A 10,021-nucleotide genomic window follows, 5' to 3' on the forward strand; every position below is an offset into this window, starting at 1 on the left:
TCTTCCCCCCACCCCCCCCACCCCCACCACACACACACACCCACCCACACACACACTATATACAATTTAATCAAGATTGGTTCATTTCCTGCTGTCAAAATGAATAAGTCGTTTCTCATCCTGACATTTCTGCCCTACCAGTTTGGATATGTCCTTTTCTACATGTCTTCTGAAGAGCACTTGTCCTATAGGTACTACTACATGTGATTATGAGGTCATTTTAATCTATCCAGATACTATTTTGGTGCAGGTTGTTACATGCATTCAATGTTCAATCATTGATAATAAGTTGTTAACTGTCTACATGTGACTACCAAGACATGTTATTCACCCCTTAATCTTGAATTTAGTGATAACGATTTGCTTTGTACTAAATACGTACTAAACAGATTTGCTTCGGCTCGTCTTAAGATACAACATCATATTTTTTTGCCTTAAATGTGCTGTATGAGGTTGGGCCGGCTTAGCTACTGGTATTTCCCTTATTTCTTGATTTACCGACAGATTATAAAGATTCTCTACTGATTAAGCAAGATCATTTTGACATTACTTCAAGTTGGCATGCCAAATGCTTATGAGAAAGCCCACGAGATAGAGATTAACTACCTGCTGCTTCTTTAATTACACAAAAATTTAAAAAGAAAAAGAAATTCGAAAGACGTATTAATTTACCAAGTCAAGTATGGTTATTTCTAACATTAGCTTCTAGTATTACTAGAACTCTTTACGCCGTTTCAAGCTAATAGTGCTTGATCTGGACGTCGATTAATATTTCTATGTTATTCACTATCTTTTCCTTGTGTAGCATGTGCCAAGAAGAAATGTTCATACCCTAAAAAAGTCTTTCATCAATCTATTATCTTCCTCTTGCTTTCCTTGAAAAGCAGAGAAAAGTATTTGATCAGGTTCATCCCAAGGGATGGTTTTAGTTGTTTACCCTGGAATCCGGATAACAATTGAATTTATATGGGGTTTTAAGGATCCGTGAACTAAAAGATACAAAAGGTTTGGATTGAGGAAAATAAAAGATAAAGACTCAACAATTACTGTTAAAGTAAATAATCGCAGAATATAATATTGCTTAGAACAATTGTGCTTGATAGCGTACAAGAATTGAGAGAGATGGTACTGTAGTGTAATGGTTTCCGATCCCCTCTTTATGGGGTCTTCTCCCCTTTTATACATTCTGATTAAGGGTAAAAATAAGGTAGGTAAATTAATTACATCGTGGATCCCTGTAATTACGCCTTAATGGCCTGAAGTGGTTGAGAAAATCACGTTTGGGCGAGATATCCGGCGACGCTTGGTTATCCGTTACGAGTCCGGCTTCCGACCTTGTGTGTTTCTCCATCCGGTGGTGACTCATATCGAGCTCTGCAACGGTCTCGAAATGACTCGACCTCGGTTGTTGACGTGGCCGTCGTTCTACCTTGCATCCAGGTCGGGTTCGATGGCCCCGACTTGCCCCGGACCGGACCCAACCCGGTCGGGCTCAAGCAAAAAAGTGTATCACCCAATACAGATAGTCCCCTCGTTTATTAGAGAGTAATGATAATAAACGATATGATCGGTGACGTGATGCCCGTGACGTATGGCCATACGCCAGCTGAAAAAGCCATCGAGTGCTCTGACCACGTCTGCTGCAGGCATTTAATGCTTCTCTTAATTATCTGTCGCTTCGTGTCTGTAACTTCGCGATTCGTGCCGCCGCCTCATGGGAAAAGTATAAACGACCCTTCCAGGTTCAACATTTCTTATCTTTCTCAAATTTTGCGTTGGTTGTATTTTCTTTTCATCTCTTCGTAAAGCTTCAGAAATGGCGAAAACTTCACAAAGTGTTCCTTCTAGACAAGGCTCGTCTGCGAGCCCCGCTAGATCTGATGAACCTGCGCCGAACCCCCATTGAAAGCTTTTACACCGACTGGTTGCTTGGTATCTGCCGACTTCCAGGTTGAGAACCATCATCGGTCCGGGCCGCAGCGAACCGGCATCGGAGTATATCAGCCTAATCACTCCCGGTTGCCTAGACCGGGAGGGGCTGAATGTAGATGGGAAGGGAAAGACCTGGTCGCCCCTTCCCGTGACGAAGTCGATTATGACTCACGTTGAAGGGTATCTTAGTGTATATACATATCCCTTACCTTAGGCCCCTTAGAACCCATTATAGTGGAGTTCTGCCGCGGTACGAGTACCTTAGGTCAGGTCCACCCCTCGATGTGGCGGATCGTATATCTCTTTCGTTTTTTTGTCGAGAGAGCGAGGGCGATTTTCCCTTTACCCTCGACCATCTTCTTCGATTATACAGCCCTCGAATATTTCGAGGGATTAATAAACACTGGCCCGCCGGCTAGCAAACCCCCATTTCTCAGCATCGATGAAGACAAAAATCGAGGCTGATGAGCAGGTTTGTCCGGATCAGGACGTCCGACCTGATTCCGGCTGATTGCATGCCATTTCCGGAGAGGTGGAACCTCAAACGTAAGTATTTTCTCACTGTTCATCTTTTAGAGTGTGTTTCCTCAACTTCTTCCTGAAACCCTTTCTTGTTTTGCAGCGGTGACCCAAACTCCAGCTGCCATCAAGGATCTGGCCGGCTGGGTAAACAGATAGTGGCCCAGCGGCCATTATTCGGAGCGAAACTGGAAGGAAATCTCCAAAGGTCGGTGGGAGGCGAAAAACCATGGTAAGCCTTCTTTTTGACGGTAGCGCACCAAGTTAACGCATTTTTTCTTGTATATCGGAATGCATCATAACCCTCGTGTTTTGCAGGCTTGCCCAAAGGACGCGGAGATGAAGTCTTCAATACTATGCCCCCTTCCGGTTCGGGAGAAAATAAAAGGCCCGGGGAGTCCGGTACGGACGAGCACCAAAGGAAGATTAAGCGGACAAAAAAGGGCGCGCCGCAAACTAAAAAGCCAAATCGTCTTGTCCTCCGAGGAGGAGGACGACAAAGAGGATGACGATGAGGAGCAGCCGGAGCTCGTCCGCCATCGATCCATTCGACCGGACCGCCGAGCCGGTGGTCGATCCAGCTGAGGTCCTCCCGAGGACTGTAGGGTTGAGGATGCTAGTGAAACCCTCGGCCCTGCGCGGGCGTCCCGGGTACCGATCACCCGGTTACGTCCCCCCGTCTTCCTCGACTTGGGGGCACTGCCGGACGACATCCCGATGATGGGAGGTAGTTTCAGAACCTTTTTTGATGGGGTACCCTCCGCCAACACTTTCGGGTCGGAAACCCCCCGAAAAGACCCTCAGGCCGAATCAAGTGGGACTTCGGCCGTCAACAAGCTTGTCGATAGGTTTCCAGCTCCGAGCCTGGACCGGACTGTAACAGATAGTAACTTTTGCTATCCCCAAAGACGTCCGGGCTCTGGGGCCCCCCGGTCGGGGTTGCAAAGCTATCTTCATCACCTGATGACGGAGGAAGACGGCTGCAACCGAGGCTTAGATTGGACATGCCTTTTCAACGAAGCCCAACAGGCGCAGCTCAAGGTACTTGCTTCTTCCTTATTTCTATATTTTTGCCTTGTGATTCAGTTACTGACTCTTTAGACTTTTTCTTTGCAAGGCATCGGTGCTATATACTCGATGTTCCTCCGGATCAAGGACAAAATGGGACGGAGCGAGAGGGCGCCGGGTCCTTGAAAAAGCTGCTAGAAAAGCCGGACCGGATTGGACCTTTTGAACAAAGAGCACGCGTCCTGTGCTATCCGGCTGGAGGAAGCGAAGAGAAGAGCTTGGTTATAAGCTAAGGGGGGTGCAAGCCGAGCTTATCGGTTAAGGCCGAGCTTGACTGAGAGCAGGAGCCGAACTTTGATGAGAACAAAGCCGAACTGGAAGCCCGGGTGCAACAGTTTGAGTCCGGAGAAGACTTCCCTTCGGAAGAGGGTTGCTGGACTTGACGTTGGCCAATGAGGCTCGAGTCCTTGAATTGCACTATGGACCAATCGATTTCAGGAAGCTGAGGCTAAAGTTTCCAAGGCCGGACAGGAGACTCCAACGATCTGGTGGCCCAATTATAGGGCGATGCTGATGCGGCCAACCAGCAGTCAAAGATGTTAGCCGAAATATGCGAAAGTGTCAGGCCGGCTTGAAGTTCTTTACCGAACTCCAACGTCGCGGTTTCGATTCTTGCATCGGACGTCACCAAAGCCGCCGAAGCTGAGGACGCTTCGAGAAGGGGACGTTCCGCTTGAAGTTCTTACCGAACTCCAACGTCGCGGTTTCGATCTTGCATCGGACGTCACAAAAGCCGCCGAGCTGAGGACGCTTCGAGAAGGGCGACGTTCCCAGAAGAATTCGAGGATGGCTCTGATTGACTCCGGGAATAGGCTAGGCTTTGTTTTGTTTTCCCCTCTTATGTAATTGCTCCCGGTAGCGAGCTTTTTTATGAAACATTGCCCTTTGCCATCTATGCTCCTTTTCAATCTTGTTATTTACTTTGCCTTTTATCTTTTTGGAACGATGGTAGTCCTTATGTTTTTCGAAGTAGTCTCCGAGTGATGTATTCGAACTCAGGTAACTTTCGACCTTTGGGTTTTCTCAAGGCAGTCCCCGAGTGAGTTGGTTCGAGCTCGGGTTAAAAAAATCAAACTTTACGTTTTTACCAATATAGTCCTCGAACGAGTTTATTCGAGCCCGGGTGAAGTCTAACCCTTAGGTTTTTTCGAAGCAGTCCCCGAGTGAGTTTGTCGAGCTCGACGTTGTAGTTCAAACCTTAGTCCCCGAGTGAGTGTATTCGAACTCGGCAAAAATTCAAACCTTAGATTCTTCACAAGACAGTCCCCGAGTGAGTGGAATCGAACCGGCAGAAAATCCAAACCTCGGTTTTACAAGACAGTCCCGAGTGAGGCATTTGAACTCGGGAAGATTTAACCCTTAGGTCTTTTCACGGTATGTCCCCTGAGTGGTGTATTCGACTCGGGCGAAGATTCAAACCTTAGGTTTTTACAAGATAGTCCCCGAGTTGAGTGGATTCGAACTCGGGCACATTTTGACCCTTTAGGTTTTGTACTCGTATTTTTACGCCTCTCTTTCTTAAAAGGTCTTACAAATTCGAGTATACTTCGCCATTAGTGAGTCGATGAGACGCGCCGGTATTAACCTCTTTTGAGATTTTATGAATTTGGACCCGCCTTCTCGGGACTTATGGTTAAATAAGCTTATCGAGGCCCTTACGAATTTCGAACTCACCTTTGAGGTCTTACAGTCTTTATGTGTGCCTTATTTAAGAGTCTAATGAGCTTGGACTGCCTTCTTGAGGTCTTATAGTTTAAGTGTTCCTCATTGAGGTCTTATGAGTGCTCGCGCTATGCCTCTAATGAGGTTATGTTGCCTAAAGGAGGTCTTATGTGATCGAATATGCTGAGGACTTATAGATTGAATATGCCTCGATGATGGGTCTTATGAGATTTACGAAAATTTATGAGAGTAACGCACATATTGGCTCGAGAGGATTTCATGTCGAATGTCCTTCGGGAGGTCTTTGACGTCGCATTTTTACAGTTATGTCGAAATGGCTCGAGGAGGTCTTATAGATCAATATGCCTCCGAGGAGGACTTCAGTCGAATAGTGCCGTTCAGGAGTGGTTATGAGAATCGAAATGCGCTCAGAGTAGGACTTATCGATAGATCGAATATGCCTCGGGAGGTCTTATAAGATTCGAAGTATGCCTCTGGGAGGTCTTTATGAGATACGATTATGAGAATCGAATATTGGCCTCGAGAGTCTTATGAACCAAATATGAGATCTGATAATATGCCTGCGAGGAGGTCTTATGTTCGATCATGTTGCCTCAGAGAGGTCTGTTATTGAGGATCGAATATGCCGGGAAGGTATTATGTGAGCAATATATGCCCTGAGGAGGTTCTCATGACATCGATATGAGATCGAAGAATGCCTCGATGGAGGTGCTTATATCTCGAATGTGTCCTGCGAGAAGTCTTATGAGATCGAATAATGCCTCGAGGAGGACTTTATGTTTCGAAATGTGCCCGAGGATGAGTTCTTGATTATTCGAGAAATGCTCGGAAGGGAAGGCACTTATGTCGAATGTGCTCGAGGGAGTCTTATGAGATCGAATGATGCTCTGAGGAGGACTATCATGAACTCGAATTATGCCTCGAGGAGTCTTATGAGATCGAATATGCCTCGAGGAGGTCTTATGAGACCAAATATGAGCATTCAATTATGCCTCGCGATTCTTTGAATGTGCCCGGAGTGTCTATGATTGTCGAACATGGCCTCGAGGAGGAACTTAGTTATTCGAGATGCTATGCCTCGAGGAGACTTATTGTACTCGAATGGCTCGGAGTCTGCGATCGATATGTCCTGAGGAGTTGACCTTATGAGATCGAATGAGTGCTCGAGGAGGTCTTAATGAGATCGAATATGAGATCAATTATGCCTCGAGGTATGGTCTTATGGTCATCGAATTGTGCCTCAGGAGGTCTTATGAGTATATCGAATATGCATCGAGGAGACTTATGTTCGAAATGTCCTCGAGGAAGGTCTTATGAGATCGAATATGCCTCGAGGAAGGGACTATGAATCGATTCGAATGTGCTCGAGGAGTCTTATGAAGATCGAATATTGCCAATCGAGGAGGACTTATGAGCATCGGAATATGCCTCCGAGGAGGTCTTACTGAGAGTCGAATATGCCTAGGAGGTCTATATGAGATGACTATTGAGCACTCGAATCATGCCTCAGAGGGGGTCTTATGAGATGGCTTGAAAGCATACCGAAGAGTCGAATAACACATCTTTAGGCTTATGACATGCTGAATATGCATCAGTAGTCTTTGCTTGATTGCGTATAATAGTCAATTACATCTCTACTGATTCTGGAGCGGATTAGGCTCAGCTAGTGGGACCGACCGGGCTCCGCTTGGACCGTTTGGACCCTACGACTTTCTTACTTGACTTCGCCTTCTTGAGGACTGGTGATCTAGTATACAATGATTTAGCTAGATTACCTGTAATCATAATGCACGATTGCTTTGCTGCTCTCGTTAAAAAACCTATTGCCGCGAAAAACCCCGAGTTCGGACAAAAACGGTCTCGAAGGAAAAAAAGTCAGCTCGTGCTTTCAAGTGCTCTCCGATGTCCGAACTATGTCCTTAGCGACCGATCAACTCGAACCTGCACGGGTTAGGACCTCGACAGCTTCTCTCAAAAAATTTATGCAAGCCGAGAGAGTATAAATATGAGCCTTACTCCTATCATCCTGATACGGGCCTGCATATCTTTCTCTTGTTGTCGTCGAATCTTTGTAGTTTTCCCTAGAGGTTCTAAGAATCGAAAATTCCTATGTGTGGATGGTGAATCCGAACTTGCTCCCTGTGGTCGTCTTGCTCGTACCTTATTCTTCGATTTGTACGGTTATAGATGTCTGCCCACGTAACTGCTGCGGAAACTCGATCAAGACTTGCTTTAAATTGCCTGGAATGCGGTGCAGCTTTGGCGTTCAATCCTTGAGTGAGAGCTGTACTGCCTCAGATCATCTCGGTAGACTGGGGGAAGATCCTATACCTCTCCATTTGAAATCAACAACAAATTCCGGATGTCTCGTTTATGCGATTCGTCTGCTTGAATAGGGTCGGATTTCCTGTTTCTACCCTGTCGGCCCGGCTGTGAGCTTTCACGAAAGGCATCGGCTACACATGGCAACGAATCCGAATGGAATTTGGCGGTAAGTTATGATACCACGTTCATCTGCCCCCTTGGACATGTTTTCTCCAACTTTATTCAACAAAAATCATGACTCCGATCATCGATCTTCGAGGTCGTTTCCCTTAATCGCAGCATGTGTTATGCTGTCACATAGCTCGTTGTGAGGTCCGAGGTCCCATTATACTTCGGGATATCGAGGCATTCTAAATTTTCTTAGGGAGTAGGTTTTGGGGCGGCACTGGATGGGAAACGCGTTTTATGTACAACTTTTATTAGCGTCAAGGCTTTCAGGCACCTAGGTGCACTGTTTTGGTCTCGACCCTGGAGTATGTATGTTTTCTACTTTTTATCGTTGGGCCTCATCTTTCCTCCCCCCTTATTCGATTTCGTATCCGCGTCAATTCTTTCTAGCCTCTAAGAACCGCAGATCAGCAATACCGGACCCACCCCGTTCCGGCTGTACCCTGGGGTCGGATCTGATGGGTTGCAGCTGGCACGGGGAGCACTCCTCGGACCTACAGGGCTCCTGGACCCGGCTCTGAGCTAGCTATAGACCGATTGCTGGGCTTGCAGCATGTGTCAAAAATCAATTTTAAGGTTGATAGTTCTCTTCGGCCGACATGCCTGGGCCTCGATCGCGTCCTCTCCACCGGACGCTTATGTGATGATCCGGAGGCCAGATCAGGCTTGAGCGCCATCCGGGAATCGCATCTATCGGGTTAATTCGAGCCGAGGCCATTCCATTGTTTCCTGTCTGCGTTCAATCGTTGTTGATTGATGTGTGCCATTCATATGAGTTTTGGTAACTTTGAATTAAGATGACTCTTTTTTGCAAGAAACCAGTTTACTGTGATGCGTCAAGAAAGAGTATCAAAGAGCTCCACTAAATATCTTAGGCCCACGGTGGCGCCACAATGTTTACCCTGGAATCCGTAGATAACAATTTGAATTTAATAATGGGTTTTTAGGATCCATGCTGAACTAAAAGATACAAAGGTTTGGATTGAGAGAAAATAAAAAGATAAAGATCACAATTCTGTTAAAGTAAATTAATCGCAGACTATAATAGTTGCTCTAGAACAATTGTGCTGGATAGGCGTACAAGAAATTGAGGGGGGGGGGGGAAGGGGAGAATCGTACTGTAGCTGTTAATGGTTTCCGATCCCCTCTCTTATGGGGTCTTCTCCCTTTTATACATTCTGATTAAAGGGTAAAAATAAGTAGGTAAATTAATTACCATCGTTGACCCTTGATAATTAGCTTAATGGCCTGAAGTGGTGAGGAGAAACTCCGTTTGGGCGAGATATCCCGGACGCGCTTGGTTATCGTTACGATACGGCTTCCGACCCTTGTGTGTTATCTCCATCCCGGTGTGAGCTCATTATCGAGCTCCTGCAACGGCTCTCGCAAATGCACTCGACCTCGCGTTGATTGACGTAGGCCGATCGTTTACCTTGGCATCCAGGTCGGGTTCAGATGCCACCGACTTGCCGGACACGGACCCAACCCGGTCGGGCTCAAGCAAAAAAAGGGTCTCACCCAAATACAATTAGCTATTGAGATATTGAAGTACCAACCTGAAGTTTCTATAAATTACAAATTCAGATTGTACAACACTGAAGAAGCCTCCAAATCTTTAGGGGCAGATTTACATTCAACAATCACAGATAAAGAATTTGGCTATCCAATCTATCTAAGGACACAATAAAGACATGGTAAAAGATTCATTATATGCTTTTCTTGCAAGGGCTTTGTACGTAGTCTCACAATACTCTTTCCTGAGCAACCAAGATGCAAGAATGAAAAACAAAAACGATTCTACAGCTAGCTCTAATCTGAAGCTCAGGAAGCATGCTTCTTGGCTCTTCATTCACCTAATATTCAATCGGAGACAGTCACAGATCAACAAAATCTTCTCATATGCAAGGGTCATTGTTAGACCACTCGTGGCATGATAGAAAATCCAAACTCTTTGCTCTTGCGCGTAACAAGTTCTTAGGATCACGAAGGATGCGTTCAGGTATGTTCATGAGGCACACCCATACCGATCTTCTTCTCGGTCTCTCCGATTATAAACTGCAAATGTCCTTTAGGAACATCATGAATATTCCCATCCTGACACTATCTGCCTCAACCAGTTTGGATATGTCCTTTTCTACTGTACTTCTAAGTAGCACTTGTCCTATAGCGTACACTACAATGTGATTTGAGAGTCATTTCAATTTATCCGAGTATGTTATTGGTAGCACGTTGTTCATATCCGTCCAATAATCCAAATATTGATACAAGCAGTGAGCGAAGCCACAGGTGTTAAGGGTGGTCAAACTATCTCTGCTCTTTTTTTTTT

Source organism: Nicotiana attenuata, unplaced genomic scaffold, assembly GCF_001879085.1.
Source record: "Nicotiana attenuata strain UT unplaced genomic scaffold, NIATTr2, whole genome shotgun sequence".
NCBI classification, from domain to species: domain Eukaryota; kingdom Viridiplantae; phylum Streptophyta; class Magnoliopsida; order Solanales; family Solanaceae; genus Nicotiana; species Nicotiana attenuata.